This window comes from Pan paniscus, chromosome 3 (assembly GCF_029289425.2).
Source record: "Pan paniscus chromosome 3, NHGRI_mPanPan1-v2.0_pri, whole genome shotgun sequence".
Classification (NCBI taxonomy): domain Eukaryota; kingdom Metazoa; phylum Chordata; class Mammalia; order Primates; family Hominidae; genus Pan; species Pan paniscus.
The window spans coordinates 153866222-153889889 of record NC_073252.2 but is presented as its reverse complement, the minus strand read 5'-3'; the positions used below and the strand labels follow the sequence as shown (position 1 = coordinate 153889889).

General features: G+C 38.6%; 2 long non-coding RNA genes across 2 annotated transcripts; one reads left to right on the top strand and one right to left on the bottom strand.

The window, feature by feature from the left end:
- Positions 1-8373: 8373 nt before the first annotated feature.
- LOC117980096 (uncharacterized) lies at positions 8374-15505 on the bottom strand. Its single transcript, XR_004671238.3, has 4 exons — positions 15110-15505; positions 14452-14488; positions 10305-10394; positions 8374-10206 (listed from the first exon to the last, which is right to left on the bottom strand). It is a non-coding gene; the product is annotated as an uncharacterized LOC117980096 (long non-coding RNA).
- On the top strand, positions 10430-23571 carry LOC117980097 (uncharacterized). The gene is made up of 3 exons (XR_004671239.3): positions 10430-14289; positions 16458-16537; positions 21825-23571. It is a non-coding gene; the product is annotated as an uncharacterized LOC117980097 (long non-coding RNA).
- The last annotated feature ends 97 nt before the right edge of the window (positions 23572-23668 follow it).

Below are 23668 nucleotides of genomic sequence, written 5' to 3'. Positions count from 1 at the left end.
TTCACTGGAGGACACACAGAAAACTCTGATTTTAATGGCTTAAATGATGACAGTATAAATTTTTAAAATCTGATGTGAAGGAATGGTCCCAAGTTCAGTACAATCAAGGTTCAGTTCCGCTTTCACGAGATTGTCTTGGCTCTGTCCTCCCACTATTTTATTTTGTTTTTAGCTAATAATTATTAACACTATCTATGTGCCAGCCTTAGTTTAAGTACCTCAGATATGTTTTAATTCATGTATTCTTCACAAGAGTCCTATGAAGTTGACCCCTTATTTTTATTTTTACAAATGAAGGAACTTTAAATACATATTAACTCATGTATCCTCAAATATTCTCTGAAATAAGCACTAATATTACCCATTTTACGGAAAAGGGAAATGAGGCACAGAGAGATTAGCCAACTAACACAAGACCATGTAGCTAGCAAGGGGCGGCATTGCAATTTGAAGCCAGATTTTGACTCCAAATCCAGTATTCTTCACTATTAGGCCATCTAACCTAATTGTCTCAAGATGTAACCGCAGCTGCAGGGATTCCTTTCATACCTGACCGTGTTGGTGTACAAGGGTGGAGGGGCTCACTCTCTTGTCTACATTTTTAAGAGCAAAAAGATCTTTACCAGAGGATCCCCTGCAGAACTTCACTCAGGTCTCAATTGCCAGGACTGTGACACTTGCCCAACCTGAGTGATCAGCAAGGGGGACAGACCCACTGTGATGGGCTCACGCTCTCACCACTCACTACCGAAGCCTCCTGGAGAAGAAAAACCAGGGCAATATTAATGCTCTGCCAGCAAGAAAACAGGGCACAATGGATGCTTGCTTAACAAGCAAAGATGTTGCCTATAGGCATCCACTGTAATGCTTAGGTTCAGGGAATATTGAAATGTGGGCTGAGTGTATGAAATCAAACACCCCTTAGCTGCCCTTTCTTTGGAATTTCAAATCATGAAATCATTATGCCAGACAAATACCAGGAAAGAGTAGTGCCTGAAGCAATTGTATTCTCCCTTGAATACTTGTTACACCAGAAATTCATTCTTTCCTTTAATACATATTTGTTGAAAACCTTCTATGTGCCATTTTTATGGTACTAGAAATACAATGGTGAACAAGCAGATATAGTCAGCCTTTGTGGAGTTTACATTGTATTAGAAAAAAAATTAAGTAAATATATAAATGAACACTGATTTCAATTGCAGAGTAAAGCATTAGAGAAATGGGAGTCAGGTTAGTCAAGCAATGCTCTGAGAAGGTAACCTTTGGATCAAGGCTTAAATGATATGAAGAGAAAAAATGAAAATGGTAGCTTGAGTGTTGGGCTTCAGGGCTCTGAGCACCAGCCTCATCACTTCCAATCCCAGCTCTGCAACCACTTGGGCGTGACATCACAGCTCTGTACGTCAGGCTCTTCCACCAGACAATAAAGACGACTCATCAATATGTGGGGAGGATTAAATGAGTTAATACATTTTACAGTGTATGTGCTGTCTGGGTCCTGGGACATTGTGTGTCCTCAGCAAATATCAGCTGTTATTATTATCTCAGAAATAATAGTCCAGGAGCAACGAGTCATCCTTAGTAAAGCTGTGCTTTAGAGGAACAGAAGCTGCTGGGCTGGAGGGAGTGGGGTCAGCGGATAGCAGGAGCTAAATGAACACAGAAGAATGTGATAGGAAGTAAGGCCTGAAAGGCAGGCCAGGGCCAGATCACTCTGATCAGTAAGTGTCAGCTCTGGTTCTATGCTAAGGGTTACCTTGGTTTGAAATAAATCAGAATCTCTGGGGATGAAGTTTAGGCGTCAGATTTTGGAGTTCACGAGTTGGATTCTGACCTTCAGCCAAAGAGGAAAATCACTGATCTGGGCCTTGGATGCTAAAGAAAGGAGTCTGAATTTTATTCCAAGCCATTGCGATGTTTGTGGTGCCCCACCCACTTCCTTCCTCAACCTCGTTTCTGTGTGTCAAGTTCTTAACTATCTTTTGGATATGTTACACTCTCTTCAATTAGAAGAGTCTTATGACAATCTCTCCCTCCCCTGCGCCCTCCCACACTCTCTTACCTCTTGATAACACAGTGCTGCACAGATTATATTGGAGTGTATACATGCTTATTCCTCACTAGAAGATAAAATGCTCAAAAGCAGGAATTATTTATCCTCAAACAGTGTCTCGTCCATTAAGATAAAATGAAGTATTTTAAAGAATACATTTAAGGGCTTTGCTTAGAAACAATTGCTTAGACTAAAAGCTCCTGTTATAACAAAGTCCCCATGCTTTAGTCAATCAAAGCACTCAATAAATACCCAAATGTTAGGCACTGAAAAATAGAGACAAAGATGGCTTCATCAGGTTACAGCTATTTGTTCAAACTGGGAACACATAGAGTGTCATAATATAATTAGGAACAGGACAAAACAGGAATAGAAGCTGCATGTTTCAAATGTAATTTCTTCCACCAAGTTATGAAGCCATGAAATTATTTCCTCTAGCAATAGATGAAGTAACACATATATAATCAAAATTCTAACTTTTATATTATCATGGTATAAACAGTATCTAATAGTAATGGATTCAAGTTTGGAACAATTTCAAAAGTATCAAGAAAAATCATGCAAAAATTATACCATTCATTTAAATGAATATAAAGCAGAACTCTTTGAAGCCTCAAGTGAACATGTACTTCATGGACAAAACTGCACCTAGTTTTATGTGCATAATTTATATGTATTCATCAAGTATCTGATTCTCATTGCTGTGATGGACATCTGGTTTTGTCATAAACTTACAAATGGACAAATAGTGAATGGAAGATAAGGCAAAATTACTTTCTTGGAGTCCTAAAGTGTTTTGCAATGTAATAAAAAACAAAAAATTATATTGCCTAAGAAATAAAACTGAATTTCATGAAGAACAAAGGCAGTCACTTTACATAGGAACTTACCTTGAACAGCAGTCTACAAACAAACTAGAAGCTAAAAATGGCCTTGTGAGTTCAGGGCTGGTAAGCATTGAAATGTCTGGCCAACTCTAGTTCACATTGTGATATATAGTTCTATTGGATACAGACTGTCAAAGTGAGTTAGTGTCAATGAAAGAAAATGGGAGATGGACTTTCAGATGTTCTCATTCAGCTGAAAAGAAAAAATACAGTTCAAAGAGCTTTTCCTCACTGAGCTTTTCAAATAACCACTCAGTAGGAAGGACATATTGCTTGGAAGGGAGGGCTTATAGGAATACTCAGAGAACTTGATAGCTACCATCGTTTTCAAAAGTGAATCCAGGCGGTTGCTCCTGTCCTTTCACCTCAAAAAGAGTAAACAAGTGCTAAAGATAATACAATCACCCCTTTCACATTGTCATTTGACTGGTGATGTGAATTTAAATAGCTGCTTTTAAGCAGTTTCATCCAACCAACTATGCATTAACCAATTCACGATCTCCAGCTTCTTTTAATACACACCAGCCCACGATGGCCATAGCCTGCAGCCTTCTGCAGATATTAGGTCAGGAATAGCACCACAAGTCGCCCTTAAAGTTGACAGCAGAGGCATTCAAGATAATCTAGGTGGGATATTTGTAACTTTTTTTCCTCTACACATACCACCAAATCTAGACTTAATGTGGTAAAATGCAAATGTAAAATTTAGACTAAAATTTTCTGAAGTTCAACTTTCATACAAACTATACTTGTATATATTATGTATTGACAACTCTAAGTCACCTCCCATCTGTCAAATTCAGACATTCATACAATACGTGGCATTCAATATTTTGAGCAACCTCATTTTGCATGGTCTTCTGACCAATGACTTCCTTTCGGAACGTCACCTTCTTTGTCAATAAAGCAGAGTCTGCGTCATTATTTGGATGATTTTCTTGTTCATTGGGTTTTATAAAGCATTTGTTCCTATACCATCGTAAAGATAGAATGGAAAAGAAAGATAGAAGTACCGATGCTTATAATAAGAAGGACAGCCACAAAAACAACAAGGACAGATAAGATTAAGCTGATCTCAGCCAGGTTCGGTGGCTTAAGCCTGTAATACTGGTAGTTCAAGAGGCCGAGGCAGGTGAATCATTTGAGGTCAGGAGTTTGAGATCAGCCTGGCCAACATAGTGAAACCTCATCTCTATTAAAAATACAAAAAAAAAATTAGCCCTGTGGTAGTGGCGCATACCTGTAATCCCAGCCACTCAGGAGGATGAGGCAGGAGGATCGTTTGAGCCTGGGAGGTGGAGGTTGCAGTGAGCCGAGATCGTGCCACTGCAATCCCATCTGGGTGAAAGAGTGAAACTCTGTCTCATAAATATATATATATTTATTTATATTTCTTTATATAATATACATTGTATTATATATTATTATATTCAATATATTGTATATATTATATTTAATATTATATATTAAATATATATTATATGTGTGTGTATATACTATATATATTTTTTAAGCTGGTCTCCTGCCTCCATAAATCCATTCATCAGGCCTCCAGTTAGAGTCTAACTGTGAACACAGAATCAAAATGTAAGACTTGTATGGAATGCTAGAAGTATGCCTTCTAAAGTTTTACCTTAAAACTTCCGGGTATAATTACAGACTTTATTTACATTTCTTTCCCCCCTTTAATTGGTCTGAAGTACAGATGTGAGTTAATTCAACCTCTTGATTTCTAATACATTATTAATAAAGTCTATATTGACCCCCTCTTTTGTTTTATTCATTTTTTTCCTCTTCAACTCAGAGATGCCTTTCTGGGTGTTGATGAGAGACTATGGCTATAAGACCAGCTATTTACTGCTTGGAATGAATCCCAGGTCAAATAAAAAAAAGGTCCAAATGAATATAAATGTTACGACTAAGAGCATATGAGTTCTTAAGATATAAAACTACTGAATATCTGTAGTGTAAGAGAAAATGTCCTTGATTGGTTCCAAACAGAAGGGTAATAAAATACGGAATGTAGAAGAGACATTTGAGACTTAGGTTCAACACGAATGCACTAGTAAGACTTAATCAGATATTGAGCACAGAGTCAAATATTCACTCTCAAAATTGGGCAATTATCAAATTTGGGGAAGCTAAGGGAGTAGATAAATATCAGAAAAATTGATCTGTGTTTTTAGGATCATGGAATTCTTCAGATGGGAATATCTGAATAAACCACTCACTCAATGCTTGCTGTCAGAATTGTTCTATTAAAAGTCTCCAGCATAAAAACATTTTTAAAAGGCCATCTTCTCTGCCCAACCTACATTCTGCCTCCTCCTTCTCCCACCATTCACTTTTCAAAATGGACATTGAAATATGACCTCCGAAATCTGAACCAGAAGCAAACAAAAAGGAAACTAGTCATTCAGAGTGAAAACGTGTCAAAAGAGAAGGTTTGAGTCAAATCCAGGTGGCGATGTTCCATGAAATACTAACAGAACTCTTCATTTTCATGAGAGAGCAAGAACAGGCAGTGTTTATAATGACGCATTAACATCTGTCTGCGAATATCATCTCCATGGCACCAAAGTACACCACCCAAACAAAGGAAACTCACAGTAAGGCAAAACTGTACCTTTTTGTTTTAAAATAGGGAATTAGTATTTGAACTGACAAAGAATCATCATATACCATTGACAGGTTCAACTAAAGTATACTATTACCATAACGTGTCTTTTCATACTAGATTAGACATAATTAAAGCAGACACAACGGAAGTTTTAGTATGAAAAATGTCTCACAGTCCACCACAGTTGGTGGCAGTAGAGTACAAGTGGAATAAGTACTGCCTTTGACACTATATTTACCTATATTTAATATCAGATTTATCATTCATTAGCTTTGTGTCCCTGAGCAAGTTTTAATTTCTCTCGGCTTCAGTTAAATTGAGGAGAGTAATACACTGTTCATTGTAGGAATTAAATGAGGTAATAGACATAGACCCCTTGCAAATTACTTACCTATTAATGTCTGTACAATAAGTGTCAGCATTCTTTCTGCTTTCCTTACAAACTCGTCTCCATTATTCTAATCTAACTTCATAATTCCACATTCATTGTGAAAGCAGTTTTTTGAGGCTATAAAAATGAAATGGCTTTATATTTTTTCAGTCACTACTCTCAGCCCATATCACTTGAATTCCCTTTCCCATCCTTGAATGTCATCTTAGGCAGATATTAGAACTTTCTGGATATCTTTCTGTTTAGAATTAACAAATTAGAATTCAGTATTGTGCATATTAAAATTCCAGTCTCATATCTAATTCAAAGCTTTCCGTTCTGCCATCTCTGGCTATGCTTGTGAAGTGAGCGAAGAAAAGGGACACGTTTTGCTTTTTCCCTATCTCCTCCATGCCCTTGACAACTTTGAGCCCTGGATAATCGTGAGCAGGAGGCTGGATTGTGGGGAGCAGGAGGATATCACTGTTTAACAGGACTCAGCCGCAGGGCTCCCAGGCCGGGTCATTGTTGCCCCTCCAGCTCTCACTGACTGGCCGTCCAGCCTTCTTCCAGGCAGACCCCCGTGCTGATCCTGTCCTTGAGCACATGTGTGTGGTCCATGGGACGCCCTCCTTGGGCTCCTGGGGCACAGTTCTCTGAGATGAGAAACCTGGATCTAGTCCAGTCTCCAGCCCTAGACCCTCACAGTCCACTCTGAGCCCACTGCTACTGGCTTCCCCTCATGCAGTGGAAACTCCCTCTGGAGGGTTCCACTTGACTCATGAGAAACACACTTCCTTTCCATGCCAGGGTTGTGGGTGCCCCCTGCCTTATTCCTCTCCCCTCTCTCCGTCTCGCCTTTTCCCCTGTTCAGGAGGGCATAAGGAGAAAAGCAGGAGTGTGGCCTAACCAGGCATCTAAACGCAAATCAGAATACGAGGCTTCCCTTTTTCCTGTTTTTTGCAGACAATCCCACCATCTTTCATTCCCTTCTCATGAATCTTCCCTGCTGCCAGTAAACCTGAGCACTGGGAAGGGAGTGCCTCTTCCTTAGATGAGGATGAGGGACTCAGTACTCTCCACTAACACTGTAATTCCCAGACGACTGGCCAATTTTTCTTCCCCTCCTGGGGCACCTCCTAGTATAGTCTTGGAGGGGTTCTTCTTTTCATGGGGCTGACTCTGCAGGTGTCTGGTTGCAATGGTTCATGGTTGTCTTTACAATGTAGGGTAGGTCCTCTTGCCAGTTTTCAGGCGTGAATTCAGGCTAACAGTTTTAGGGTAAAGGGAAAAATTTTCATCAGTGCTGAGTTGCAAATGGGAAACAAAAGCCTGAGAAACAATAGAATTGAATAAATGGCAAGAATCACAAACATTAGGTGTACGCAGATTCTGCTTTTTCCTCTGTGATGTGGTCACAAACTTACTCCAACTACAACTTTGTAACTAACCTAGTCTTCACAGCTCCCACACAAGGCAGTAGAAAGACTTCAGTCTATTATTTCTGCTCTCCAGCTCTCCACCATGTTCCTCTCTAGACAGTGTTTGATGTGTGAGTGCAAGGACATGTATGGAATTGTGAGGGGGCACAGGGAATAGACCCTCAGGTCTGTCCTGTGTCCTTGAGGTCCATGCCAATCCTGGCTCTACATCTGATATTTCTTGGGGAGTATACAGCCCGGTTTCTTCTCTGGATGTTCTGATTAGCATCTGTGGCTGAATCAGCAGTTGACTAATGCCCAGCACTCAGCTCATTGAGGGCCAGCCACTTCTGCCTGCAGATCCACACTTTGCTTGGCTTGTGCAAGGCTAGAAACATTCTCTGTCAGGTACCTCACCCCGATAGCCTGTGAGGCATGTAATTCTACCCTCTTAACGATGCAGTCTTCCCTGTCCTCTATGGAATTGTTTGTGTGTTTTTCTATCAATTATCTATACTGATAAGTTTCCTTTGGAAATTTCCAATAACTATTGGGTTAAGAGAGTGATCTATTAAATATTTAGTTCCCTGAGATGGTTCAGGACCATCATCACCTCAAATGTACTTGATAGAAGAAAGAAGCCATTATTGTTTACTTCGTCATTTTGAATAGGCATTTTGTTACATTATTTGTTGCTTCAACTTTTTAAAATTTTAATTTTAATTTCAATGGTGTTTGGAGTACAGGTTACATGGATAAGTTCCAAGATTTTGGTGCACCTGTCACCTAAACAATGTACACTGTACCCAATGTGTAGTATTTTATCCCTCACCCCCCTCCCACCCTTCCCGCCGAGTCCCCAAAGTCCACTGTATCATTCTTCCGCTTTGCATCCTCATAACTTAGCTCCCACTTATAAGTGAGAACATACAATATTTGGTTTTCCAATCCTGAGTTACCTCACTTAGAATAATGGCCTCCAGTCCATCCAAGTTGCTACAAAAGACATTATTTCATTCCTTTTTATGGCTGACTAGTATTCCACAGTGTATATATACCACATTTTCTTTATCCACTCATTGGTTGATGGGCATTTAGGTTGGTTCCATATCTTTGCAATTGCAAATTGTGCTGCTATAAACGTGTGTGCATGTGTGTTTTTCATATTATGACTTATTTTCCTTTGGGTAGGTACTCAGTAGTGAGACTGCTGGATCAAATGGTAGTTTACTTTCAGCTTTTTAAGAAATCTCCAGCTGGGCACAGTGGCTCACACCTGTAACCCCAGCACTTTGGGAGGCTGAGGCGGGTGTATCACGAGGTCAAGAGATTGAGACCATCCTGGCCAACATGATGAAACCTCATCTCTACTAAAAATACAAAAATTAGCTGGGCATGGTGGTGTGCACCTGTAGTCCCAGCTACTTGAGAGGCTGAGGCAGAAGAATCACTTGAACCCGGGAGGCAGAGGTTGCAGTGAGCCAAGATCATACCACTGCACTCCAGCCTGGTGACAGGGCGAGATACTGTCTCGAAGAAAAGAAAAAAAAAAAAAAAGAAAAAGGAATCTCCATACAGTTTTTCATAGTGGTTGTACTAGCTTACATTCTCACCAGCACTGTAAAATATTCCCTTCTCATCACATCCATACCAACATCTACTGTTCTTTGACTTTTTAATAATGGCCATTCTTGCAGGAGTGAGGTGGTATGGCATTGGTTTTAATTTGCATTTCCCTGATAATTTGTGAGGTTGAGCATTTTTTTATATGTTTGTTGGCTGTTTATATATCTTCTTCTGAGAATTGTTTATTCACGTCCTTTGACCACTTTTTGATGGAATTATTTGTTTTTGTTTTTTTTTCCTGCTGATTTGTTTGAGTTTCCTGTAGATTCTGGATATTAGTTCTGTGTCGGATGCATAATTTGCAAATATTTTCTCCCACTCTATTGGTTGTCTGTTTACCCTTCTGATTATTTATCTTGCTGTGCAGATGTTGCTTCAATTTAATATGAACAAAAATCTTACTACAATATGACAGTATTGCCCTCATTAAAACAGAGAAATGATTTTTTTAAGTTTTCAATATCTTTAAAGCTGGCAATTTTGTTAGCATTTTCTTGAAAGGTGTCTCTAATAGGTGTATATTATGGAAATCTACTATACAGAGAATAAAAGTGACACTTAAAAGTAATTTCAATCACTACAGAAACTAAATATCCCACCATAACACACAAAAGTTTATTCCTTTTTAGATTTTACAAATACATGGTCTGTAATTTGATAGTTGAAAAAAATTGCATTTAATGTCAGGAACTTACGCAGTTGAGTTGAAGGTTTTTTAAGAAATTATATTAATATCATAAAAATCAGCTTATAAAAAAACTAGTGCCTTTATTCTCCTAGCCCCTTTAATTCATATTACAGTATGAACTGTATAGTGCATAACTTTGAAAAGCCTCAGAATCAATACTTCACAGTTGCAGGTGTGGCAGATTTTTAAAGTATTTATGTCCCAAACTATCTTTGAAAATGTCCCTATGTTTATTTAACTGGTTTATTTTTAGTGTTACTGAAATTTTCCAGGTTTGGGATAGTTATGCTACTTTAAAAAAATGAAAGCATCACTTACTGATGTGTGAAATGATCATATAGATCAAGACGATGAAATAAAAACGTTTTTGAAACTCCAGATTGTCTGAATTTTCAGAGGAGTAAAATAATCTGGCCTTTAGTTTACATTGTTTTAATGTGTATACTAACTACAGCTTTCCTTCAATGTGTGATGCATACTTACTGCTTGTTTTTAAGACCAAAATTAACCTCTTCCAGAAGGGTGATTATTAGCTTAGCTGGAAAAAAAAGACAGGATTCATTTAAAGTCTTTGGCCAGGTCTGTAATAGCAAAGTGTAGAAGAGAGACAATCAGCAACAATGACTTAATACTCACTTTCCACAAACCTTTCTAGCATGTCCCATGGGTAACTTTAAAGAGAGCAACAGTCTCTGCCTTCACCGTATCGAAAATTAAATAGGAAACCTAAAGAAAAGCATCAACACACATGAATAAAATGCCAGCAATTTGGAAACACAGACAAATGCAGCCAACATAGCCTTTATTTGTGGCACACATGCTCCTTTTTTTTTGAGACGGAGTCCCACTATGTCACCCAGGCTGGAATGCAGTGGCACGATCTCTACTCACTGCAACCTCTGCCTCCAGGGTTCTAGCGATTCTTCTGCCTTAGCCTCCTGAGTAGCTGGGATTACAGGCACCTGCCACCAAGCCCAGCTAATTTTTGTATTTTTAGCAGAGATGAGGTTATGCCATGTTGGCCAGGCTGGTCTCGAACTCCTGACCTCAGGTGATCAGCCCGCCTCAGACTCCCGAAGTGCTGGGATTACAGGCATGAGCCACTGCACCCGGCCAGCACACATGCTTTCAAAGATAAGAATATTGCTCTAATTCTTTACCTGTTTGGAAGAGATAGAGTCTAATAAAGAAGAATGTAGTACAAAAAAAATCATAGGATTGATCTATTACAATACAGAGGAATAATGAGAGGCTTTCCACATTAGAAGAATCAACAGTTTCATACATAACTTTGTACATGGGACATGTACTATTCTAAAGAGCTCGCTGGAAAAATCAAATTCTATGATCACAATGTTCAGGTACCAGTGTCCTGGTAAATTTTACTTATCTACCCTTTCCTAAAATAGAATCTTGCCACAGAATTGCTTTACGGCATTAAAAAAAAAAAAATACAGTGGCTCAAAGACCAGAGTTGCCCCATCCAACCTGGTTGTTTTTAGATATTGTCACCAGTAAATCCTTAGAGTCATCCTGTAGAGCTCTAGCAGGTTATTTAAATAAATGCATAGTCATTATATCATTTTTGTCAATAATATTCAATATTAATTCCTATAAGCACTCTTTCTATTAATCATTTTATCTTTTCTTCAATAAATTCACTATGTTATTCATGGTACTTTATCAGTTGGTGAATTAATTAGGTTTCTTCTGAATTAATCAGGTTTCTTCTGTAATTAGATTTTTCCAGAGATTACATCAGGTAATGCCCACGGGTTATAAAAACAATCCTTTTGCCACACTCCTATGTTAGTGGGGGATCTGCCACTGGGCTTATCTCAATTGGGCTTGCCTAGGCTTTCAGCCCTAGCATGGATCACAGGCCTCAGATGGGTTTGGGTTTTCATTTCAGCACCCAGGCTGAGAAAACAATAATTTCCTGAGACTGGCTCCACTTGTGGCAAAGGGCAGATATCCCAGGAGCACTGGGGGTAACTTTATGTGTCTCTCAAGGCATCAGTTTGGTACAAGCACATAATCATTTCTGGTCACTATTTCGTTAGCCAAAGGAATTATCACTTGGCCAAGCCCTAAGTCAATGGGGTAAGGAAACAGACTACACCCACAGGGAAGCTATGGAAGGTAGGGGAGAGAAGGGAAAATTAGGGACTCTTAATACAATCTACCCCATGTATGTAAGTAAAGAGAGAGAGAATAAAACCTAGTATCTCGTAATAACTTATAAACACTATGCTAAGAAAATCATGATTGCAAAAGAGGTCAGGATGTGGCAATTTAAACTGGTTAATAAGGATGACTCAGGCTCATCTGATCCAGGCCAGGGAAGCCCCATGACTGTTCAGTTATTTCTTTCAGGCACTGATAGGGACGCTTCCATGACTCAGTTACATAGCACACCCTCCTGGCCTTCATTTGGTTTAGTATTCTGGCAATGTTTTACCAAACAGCAGCTTTTCTTCTGGGTTTAGCTCCGGCTCTCCCTCACATATTCACTCTTACCAAACCCTTTATTTTTACTCACTTAACCTGGGTCAGGTCCTCCCAATAGCCAAGCTCTCACCATAAGCATCTGGCACCGAGAACCTGACAACCATGACTACAGAGTGTTTCCTGCCTTTAAATTATCCAGCTTCTTATGGAGGATATTGCTTATTCTCAAAATAGGAAAGTCATAAATCAGCAAAAATGTTATTAATCTGGACTACTTAAGCAATATACTTAAAAATATATGATCTGATTTTAAATACTACATTTTAATTTAAAACAAAGTGTGAGTGGCCTGGCGCGGTGCCTCATGTCTGTAATCCCAGCACTTTGGGAGGCCAAGGCAGGCAGATCACGGGGTCAGGAGATCGAGACCATCATGGCTAGCATGGTGAAACCCCGTCTCTACTAAAAATACAAAAAATTAGTCAGGCATGGTGGCAGACGCCTGTAGTCCCAGCTACACGGAAGGCTGGCAGGAGAATGGCGTGAACCCAGGAGGCAGAGCTTGCAGTGAGCAGAGATCGCACCGTGAACCTGGGAGGCAGAGCTTGCAGTGAGCAGAGATAGCACCACTGCACTCCAGCCTGGGCGACAGAACAAGACTCTGTCTCAAAAAAAAAAAAAAAAAAAAAAAAAGTGAGTATAAGCTGTTGAGCTTCCTAAATACCAAATAAGTCATGAAATATAGTAGAATAAGATAGTTTATGTTTTATTGTAGCCTTTGTCACTAAGATTTACAGTTACTTTTCACATGACATACATCCCTATATTTGATACCTTGGTAACCTCACTCAAATGATGGCAAATATGAGCTTTAAGGGTTTTGTATAGTCCTATTCAACTGATATTAAGTATTTGAGACATTATGAAATTATCTTTTTTTTTTTTTGAGACGAAATTTCATTCTTGTCACCCAGGCTGGAGTGCGATGGCACGATCTAGGCTCACTACAACCTCCACCTCCCAGCTTCAAGTGATTCTCCAACCTCAGCCTCCAGAGTAGCTGGAATTACAGGTGTTCGCCAACATGCCCAGCTAGTTTTTGTATATTTAGTAGAGACAGGTTTTCGTCATGTTGGCCAGGCTGGTCTCGAACTTCTCGAAGTTATCTTTTTACATTAAAAACATACATATATTTTATTCATAAAGAATCCCAGTAACATATACATAAAAACTCTTCTAATTTGAAAGTACAGAAATTCCATAAAAATTTAGCCAATAAATTTAAATAATGGCACTATCTGATTTAAAGAACATTTAGTTAAAGTTGTACTTTTTAATTTAATCTTGAATCTTTTTCAGATTAGCATCTCAAAGAAGTCTTATTCTCATGATTGTATTTTCATATGATTTGTTCATTGAATCAAAGGTCAGTCATTTCAGAGAACACTTATTGATCATCTAGTATATATTAGGCATTGAGTACTCAAAATGTAAAGGCCAGCAGTAGAGACAGCTTCAGTCATCATGGACAATATAGTTTACAGATATTGTCTGCCAGTGATATCGACAGAAAGAGCAAACCAAATTAAAAAGAAAGGCTGGATGCAGTGGCTCACACTTGTAATCCCAGCACTTTGGGAGGCTGAGATGGGTCGATTACTTGAGCCCAAGAGCTGGAGACCAGCCTGGGCAACATGGCAAAACCCAAGCTCCACAAGTACAAAAATTAGCTGAGGGTGGTGGCACATGCCTATAGTCTTAGCAACCCAGGAGGCTGAGGTGGGAGGATAACCTGAGTCCAGGGAGGTGGAAGCTGCAGTGAGCCTTAATCACACCACTGCTCTCCATCCTGGGTGACAGAGTGAGACCCTGTCTCAAAAAAAGAAAAGAAAATATATTTTTGGATAAAGTTTTATGAAGAATATAAACTTGGAAACAGGATAGAAAATGACTCGCAAGATGTGCACCGCTTGACATAGGGAGGTCAAGGAAGACATCTGAGTGAAATCTAAAGGAAAAATAAGAGAAGAAGCCAGCAATGTGTGATACTGCAAAAAGAGATTTCTAGGCTCTGCAGAAAAGAGGAAAGAGGCTGTCATGTGTGAATGAGCCTGTGGTGTTCAAGAGACATGGGGAAAAAAGACTCTTGCCTGACACCCACGGAGCAAGGGTGAGCATGGTACTTGGGGGTTCAGGGGAGTGGGCAGGGGCCGGGTCCCTGAGGGAGTTTTGACATAGATGATGGTGACTTCCAGAGCAGTGTGCCCATGAAGAAACAGCAAATACTGGGTTTCTAAAAATCACTCCCCCACCGTTCAGTAACTATACATACCAGAAGTAAACCACTTTTTGGTTCTCATTGTTATAACCTGTAAAAAAAAGGAATCTTTACAGTCATAGTACCAATACAGATTTTAATAGATTTATTTAATCAAAAATCTCAAGATCTAACATATTGACTGAAAACTAACATATATTAAGCCTCTTTATTTTATGTTAATCATACTCGGAACTTGTTTTGTCGTTTGTCCTAAAACTATAATATACATACCTTTGCAGCTGGACAAAGTGGTTTCCTAGCAACAAAATGATTAGCACTTTCTTTGCAAGAAACTAATCACCTTAATATAGATGGAAGAAAAAACGCTGGCACTCTAGTAGAAGCAAAAATTCTTTCACAAAATAACTGATGGAATTTATGTATTCACCCATTCAACACATATTTATTAAGTGCCTGCTAAACACCAAACACAATGATGACCATTGAGGACTAAAGGTTACTGCTTAGCATGATGTAGGGGTTCCATATTTAATACATTATTTGTTGAATTAGTATATAATCCTAATTCATAAATTATTGTACAAATGGCTCTCTAGTTTCAAATGAAAATATATTGAAAACAGTATAATGGTCTGTATTAGGTTCTCCAGAGAAACAGGACTAATAAGATATATACATGTATATATAGAGGGAGATTAAAAGGAATTACCTCATGGAATTATGAAGAACTCGAGGGCAGGTCAGCAAGCTGGAGGCCCAGGTGAGCTGATGGTTTAGTTCCAATCTCAGTCAGAAGGCCTGAGAACCAGGAGAGTCTACGGTAAAGCTCTAGTCCAAAGGCCAGCAGACTAGAGACTCGGAAAGAACTGATGTATCAGTTGGAGTGTGAAAGCAAGAAGAAAGCCTGTGTCCCAGTTAGAAGGCAGTCAGAGGGGAAGACTTCTCTCTCATTCAGGGAAGGTCAGCCTTTTGTCAGAGTCAAACCCTCAACCGATTAGATGAGGCTGCCCATATCATACAGGGCTATCATCTTGAATTCAAAAACCACCCTCACAGAAACACCTAGAATAATTTGTAATCAACTCTCTAAGCATCCGATGGCCCGGTCAAGTTGACACATAAACTACCACTCACAGTGTCCGATTTCTGAGGCTGATGAAATAATACAGATGAGTGATAACAATGGCAGTAGAAAGGAAAGATCTGCAAAGAATGAAAAGATATTAAGGAGGTAGAGAGAAATGGAGAGAGTGGCATTGTAGAGTAAGCATATTCTATGTATCCAGATCATCTGTTTATTTGAAGTTTGAGAAGGGATATGTACGAGAACAACTATAGTTGCAAAGTTAAAGCATCCCTCCCTCCAAAGCACTCCCACTGTGGTGTTGCCAAGGGAGAGTATGGATTTGTTTGCATGATTCTGGCTTTATATGTGTATGGATTTGTTTGACTATGGAACTGGGGTGGGAATGACGAGAAAAAGTAAGTGAAAGAAAGCTAGAAGATTTCTAGCCAAAACCAATAAGAACCCTTCTCTTGTTTGCTGCGGCTTCCTGGAGACAGTGCTGCACTGTCAAGGCAGCTCACAAACACACGGTTGTGAGCAAAATATTAATAACAACCTTGAAAAATCACGCAGTTAACTCTTCTGCCTTCAAGAACATACTTAAGTCCTTTTTTCTAAGATTCTGTTTACTTTCTCTTTCTTCAGAAAGGAACATTCCTCTTGCCAATTCATTATCAGAAACATTCGATTGCCTCTAAAGTATTGTCACACAAAATATTGGTGCTTAATAAAAAGTCTCTTAAAGTAACTAGGTGCTCCAATAATGCAATTATTATTGCTACTATTAATGCTGTTGAATGGTTCTTTGCTCTACCTTCAAAAGATATCAGTTGTGTGATTGGACTTGCTAATTGTCCTCCTTAGACCTCAGTTCTTTCAGTTGTAAAATTCAAGTTTGGATAAGAAGATCATTATGGAGACTTCTAGTTTTAATTTTGTACCCATGATTTTTAATAGCTTTAATACTAGATTTTTTTTTCCCTCCACTTAGGCTATGCTGTGTCTTAAAAGGTACCATGCTGCCCTCATGTGGTCAGACTTGAAATAACACATAAACGATTACTAAAACTGGTAAGTGCATTTTTAAATTTTGTTTTAATGAATAATGAATGAAATCCTACATTTGAGCTTAAAATTCACAAACAGCCAATACTCAAATCAATTTGAATCATCTATTTACAAAAGTGCCAAGCATTAACTCACTCATAGTGATGTAAAATTTTGATGTAGAAATAATATTACAAACATGAATACCAATATTAGTTAATTGTAATGAGCACTACCATGTGCCAGGCACCATAAATATTTTACATATCTTATCTCATTTGATTTTTCTAAGATAGGTTTTTTTTAATCTATTATTTGTCAGATGAAGAAATTAAACCACTTTTGGGGAATGGGCAAAGACACCACAATAAATAAAATGGTAAGGCCATCATCAAACTCAAGTTGTGTGACTCCATAGCCCAAACTCTTTCATCACTAGCTTCCCACTCAATCATTTTATATTTATAAGAGCTCGTTCCTGTTTCCAGGACACATTCACAAGGAAATGCACATAGAAAGCTTGAAATGTGATGAGGTAACATATGTGAAAACTGCATTAACATAACGTCTGATACAGAATTAGCTCACAGAATGTTCATGTGTTTTTTAATAATGTACGATACTCATTCATTTAATAATTAATATTCACCTCATTGGTCAGGCTGGTCTCAAACTCCTGACCTCAGGTGATCCACCCGCCGCAGCCTCCCAAAGTGTTAGGATTACAGGCATGAGCCACCGCACCCGGCCCTATATTCACTCTTAATCATGGCATGAATAAAGAGATAAAACATGTAGCCATAACAAATGAGTACCAGTTTTCTAGGCAGTTCTAACTTTATCACTTGTGAGTGTGAATAGGTCTGTCTGAAGTTTTGTAATTCAGGAAAACTTTTTCAAGTTTATAACTTTATGTATGACTTCCTGGGACGGATGAACAATGGCTGTGTTTTAAATTCCATAAAGGAAAATAAATGTAGTAAGTCTAGTTTTAAAAGTGAGAGGGGCTTATCCACTCAACAAGGCACCCTAAAATATCAGAAGGAGGTGGATGGTAGGAGGCAGGATACCGTGTCAACCCCTGGCTCTCCAAGTGCCAGCTCTGTGATTTTAGGAGCATGTTCATCTTACTAGGAAACTTCTCATCTGCAAATTAAAGAGGCGGGCTACAGGATTTGGACATGCTCTGCTAGCCTCCACATTCCATTTTTCTAGTAATCCTAAAAGTCTTAGGTTCTGAGCCACTTTCTTTCCTTGGGCTGCTTTGTTGAATTATACCACAGTCACTCCCTGCCTGTGTGGATTAAGCCTCAGAAAGCCCCCATGGGAGGAGGACTTGTGCTTGGTTAGGCTTTGTTTAACTTACTTTCCTATTTCTTATCTACCTCTGTAAGAGTTGAAGTTAATGGTCTTATCTCTGCGCATTATAACCGAATGCCAGAGCACGTGCCATTAGAGCCTCTTCTTAAAGCACTGCGCAGATACAGGAAGCTAGCAATTCCACTCCAGTTACTATTTTCTCTCCCCAAATTCCATGGCAGAAATCACACTTCCCTCTCTGCTATCTATATTACCTCTCTTTTCCATTCCAAACCCCCAAACCTTATTTCCCGAAACATCTCCAACCTTAGAAACATCACCTTAGACAAAAATTCTCTAAGTTTTCTGGATCAGCGAGATATCTAAAAAGAAATTATGGCTAGGGAGGAATTACTGTATTTATAAAACCTAAACAAGTAAAGTCATTAAAAAATTGCCATATTCCTCCAGTATTAATGATAGCTACTTCTAATATGATATAATTATTAATGCAATATTGATGTTAGCAAAGAAAATCATTAAGAAGCAGAATAGATAGGGAAGGGCGATGATCCTCAAATATAAAATTATTTTTGTCCAAGGACTTATCAATGAAGAGAGTAAAGTCTAATAATTTTGATCCTAAATCTTACCACAAAAGGAAACTTTATAACCAATTATAACTGCCATTATGAATGAACACCTATGATCCAAGCATTCTGTATTCATTGTCTCTGACCTTCAGAGCACCACCAGAACTAGAAATTATCATTTCCAATTTACAGGTAATTAAATAGAAGCTAAAGAAGGATAACTAACATTCCTAAGGTCACAAAAGCCAGTAAACAAACAAGAAGAAGAATCCGTGTTGATTGGAATTCAAGAATGTGTTGTATCTACTATATTATGTCATTTGACATTACCTGGGGTCTTAGCCGGAAGATTACCTTAGAGACCATGAGGGGGACCAATATGATATTTAAAATGAAGATCAAATAAAAATCATTTAAACCAAATAGTTCTTCAAAGCAATGAAACAAAATTGGTCTTTTTTTTTTTTTTTTTTTTGACAAGGTCTCACTCTGTTGCCCAGGCTGGAGTGCAGGGGTGCAAACTTGGCTTTCTGCAGCCTTGATCTCCTGGGCTCAAGAGTGCTTCCACCTCAGCCTCCGGAGTAGCTGGAACTAGAGGTGTGCACCACTATGCCCGAAACAAAATTTTTTTAGAGCTAACTGCCTCTTTGGCTGTCTTTCTCATATGCTGCCTGAGCTACAGTGTTTTCTATAATTGTTAGTTGGAAGGCAGGATTTACAATTAGGACGAGTCACCTTATTTTATATGAATTCCATCTAAAGACAGTTTTTTCTAGGTGTATGTCTTCCCTGTGAGTCTTGCGTTCTCTTGCATCCTTCCTTTGGGATAATGTGATTTTTGCTCAGGCAATAGAAGTCAAAAGGTGTGTAATTCTTGCAGTCTCCATCTAACTTGAGGGAAATGGAGGGCTGTTAAAGCAGAATGGAGCATTAGCATTAATGACATGCATTAGTGTTAATGACACATTAAAGATACCGGAGTTATTTTCTTAGAGCATGAAAATGACAAATTTTGGCTCTTCAACATTTTTACATGAGTAGGAGAGCGAGTTTTTGGAGCCTACAAAATAGTAGTCATGTCAAAAGTGTTGTTTTGCCTACTGATCCCAGATTTTTCAGAAGTACTTAAGACTGTGGAATAGTTTAAGTCTATGAGGGGAGAACTGATGCGATTTTGCTCTGAGTACTTAATAATGGTTCTAAGATAAACCCATTAGCGCTGTCTCCACAGTGTGTGTAATGGGACTGAGCTAAAGCACGCGTCGGCTCACATTTATTCAAATGTCAGCAGAATAGAAATGGATTGAGGTTTCCATAGAAACTGCTCTTGAGTTCAGGTGTTTCTTGGGGCTTTTTGTTCCATTAACTGTTTGGAGAAAGAGGCATACATTATGGCTTTTCATTTATGCTATTTACTTTGTCGTTAGGAGTTGGCTGGTGGAGTTACCACGTCTTCCTTTGTTTTATGGCATTTTTGCCAACCCCTCTTACAACCTTTCCCCTCCAGCTGAGAAATGGGAATGAGCAATTTCTACGACCTGACAAATCCTGCCTGTTAGCAGTGGCTATTTAGACAGCATTTCTTCAATTTCAGCCAGAAAGAAAGTTTGAACATCTCTTACCTAGAAATTTATGTAACTCATTTTCTTATTCAAGATTTACATTATCCCTATGGAATGTCACCATTATAAGAAGTTAAGAACAAAGCAATGACTATGAACATAATTAACAACCACAATAAAAAAGAGGATTTCCTGGCATTAGTAAAATATTCAGGTGTAAAATCTAAGATTAAAGATAATCAACTTTTTCAACTCACACACAAGCCAGTTAGTTTCCTGGAGAAATAATGTCCCTTCCCATAATATAGAAAAAAAAATTAAAAAGGGGGAAAAAAAGCCTGAACAATTCAACTCAGAGGGACTACAATGACTCACGTCCATTACCGAATGCCACGCTTGCCTGTAAGTTAAACTAGAACATAAAAAGCTCACAGTGTACTACCAAAGGTATGTTAATAAAGAAGAGCCAATATAAAATAGAAATAGTAATGACAAATAGCAAGATAGGCCTTGGACTTCCCGAGAGCAGGCTGGTGCAGAAGAAAACGCAGGCATGAGCTCTGAAGTCTGACAGCTCAATTTACATCTCACCATGGCCACTTACTACTTAGGATCTTGAATAAGTCCCTAATCGCTATACATGTCAGTTCCCTCATGTGTAAAGTGAGAACAATAATTTCTACCTTGCTGGGTTGTTGTAAGGATTAGCAGTAATAGACATGGTTCCTTCTTATCAGTGTATTAAATATCTGAAACCCTGCAATCATGAGGTTGTGGGGATGCAAAATTCTTCATATTGTGAAAAACTCACTAAATACCTAATCTCTTATACAATTAGTATTCATTCCAATATTTTCCCCAGATTAACCCTAGCATTTTTCTCAGTTTATGTTTCAAATTATTTAATAATCTCTAGCTGATTATATGAGGTTTCCAATATCTCATGCAATTAGTACTTAACTTTTCTCTGCCTAAGTTTTCTCATCTATAAAAGAGAAATGATGATAATACTACCTTCTGCAAGGGGGAATTAAGGTTAATATTTGCAAAATGTTTAGCACAGTGGTAAATCATAATAAACACATGAATGTGTCGTGTTTCAAGTAAAAATAAAAACAAGGCTGGGTGCGGTGGCTCACACCTGTAATCCTAACACTTTGGGAGGCTGAGGCGGGCAGATCACCTGAGGTCAGTTGTTTGAGACCAGCCTTGCCAACATGGTGAAACTTCGTCTCTACTAAAAATACAAAAAAATTAGCTGGGTGTGGTGGCACTTGCCTGTAATCCCAGCTACCTGGGAGGCTGAAGCTGCAATGAGCCGAGATCGTGCCACTGCACTCCAGCCTGAGCAAGAGAGATACTCCATCTCAAAACAAAACAAAACAAACAAACAAACAAACAAACAAAAAACAGGTAAAAAAAAACCACAAAGAAACAAAATAATTCCGTAGCAAAGTCACTGAAACATGAAGTAGCATGATTAAAAATGGAAGAAAACCCAGAAGGTGCATAACGGGATAAAAACAACAGTAAATATTGATTTGTGTATCATAAAGGTTAAGAGGTATTTCTGAAAATGGTTAGCTCTGGAGTATTTTCACACATAAAGAAATGACTGCATTTGTTACTGGGCTTATAACATTCAACATGAGGCTGTGGTAGCGGGCCTCCAAGATGGCACCTGATGACCCCACCTTATGTCAGCTCCACCTCCCACATCTTACCAGACTGGCTCTGTGTAACCAATGGCAGAAGAGATGATATGTTTCAAGATAAGGTTATAAAAAGACACTGCTGCTCCCACCTCAGTCATTCCCTGGTCCACTGTCTCAATTTCTCTATTCACTCATTCTGCAGGAACAAAGAGCTGGCAGGAAAAGCCCAGCCTTCTGATAAGGTTCTGAGGATTTTGTCCAAAGGCCTAAGAGGAGCTGAGGACTCTTGCTAACAGCCACATGAGCTTGAAATTGAATCCTTTAAACTTGGGAAACCTTCAGAAGATTGCAGCCATATGCAACAGCTTGTCTGCGTCCTCATGAGACACTCTGAGCTGGAACCACCCAGATAAGCTGCTCCCTCCTGGTCCACAGAAACTGTTTAAGATAAGAAAAATTCGTATTTTTAAGATGCTAAGTTTGAGGGTTATATTTTACGTGGCAATAGATATCTAATACAGAGTTGAGGGAAGTTCCATGTGCTATTTTGCAAATTTGATGAAAAAAACACATCTCTACATATACATGTAATTTGTAGTGTTTATTCTAAGAATTGGCAGATACTTGCCACCTTCACTTTTCAAGCCACTTTTCAAAAACTTTGTTTTACTACTTAATAGATGATTCTGATCTCCCTTTTAGCTGACCCAAAATTCTTCACCATCTGTGCGCTTCTTACTTATCTCATATTCTACTCTCCCCCATCCTTTTTTTTTCCTTTACTCCATCCATGCTGACTTCTTTTATGTTTCTGGAACGTGCCAAACAAACTTCCATCTCAAGGCCTTTGTGTTGACAGTTCTTTCTGTCTTAGCTTCTCTTTCCCTGGATATCTGAATATCCATGTGACTCACTTTCTTCTCCTTCAAATCTTTGCTCAAAAGTCTCCTCATCAGTGAGGACAGTATTGAACAGCTTATTTAAAATAGCAGTACCCCTCACACTGATGATGCTCCTTATCTGGATTTATTGTCCTTTAACACATGTACAAGTTGAGCATCTCTAATCCAAACACCCAAAATGCTCCAAAATCTAAAACTTATTGAGTATTGACATCATGCTACACCTAGAAAATTTCACACCTGACTTCATGTGGTGGGTCATAGTCAAAATGCATTCAAAGCCTTGTTTTATGCATAAAATTACCTAAAATAGTCAGTAAGATTACCTTCAGTCAGTAGCATAAGTGAAACACAAATGAATTTTGTGTTTAGACTTGGGTCTCATCCCCAAGAGATCTCATTATGTATTTGCAAATATTCCAAAATCTGGGGGGAAAAATCTGCAATCTGAAACACTTCCAGACCCAGGCATTGTGGATAAGGGATCCTCAACCTGTAGTAATTTTATTGCGTCTCTCCCCCTCACTGAAATACCAGCTCCAACAGGGTGGGGCTTTTCATCTCTTCAGTCACTTATGCACTTCCATCCATGATGTGTCCTGATGACCTAGAACAATGCCTGACACTTAGGAAGTACTCAATAAAATATTTGTTGATGTAAATCAATTGAAATATCAGTCCCATAGGGATGGGGATTTTCATCCCTTTAGTCACTTATCCACTTACTTGATATATCCTCATTACCTAGAAGAATGCCTGACACTTAGCAGGTACTCAATAAATACTTGATGTGAGCTCCTGAAATGAGTTTAGTTCAAGGGGCTTTTTTACAATACCAATTATCCTAAAGTAAAGATGACTGCCTATATTTAAATTTCCTGACTCAGTAGGTTGTCAATAAACAGGGACTATGATCTGAAAGCAAAGTTCAGTTTAAAAAGAAAAGTATGTGCTTGTATGAGTTACAAAAAAGGGCTAAGTACAAAAGAACTGCTGAGGTTAACATGAACATCGTTCTGTGAACTTATGATTTAAATAAAATCTTTATCACCACACTTGCCAAGAGCAATATATCTTATCATGAACGTACATAAAAAACTCTTGTGTCTTTCCTCTTAATACTCGGAACATTATTTTTATTTTT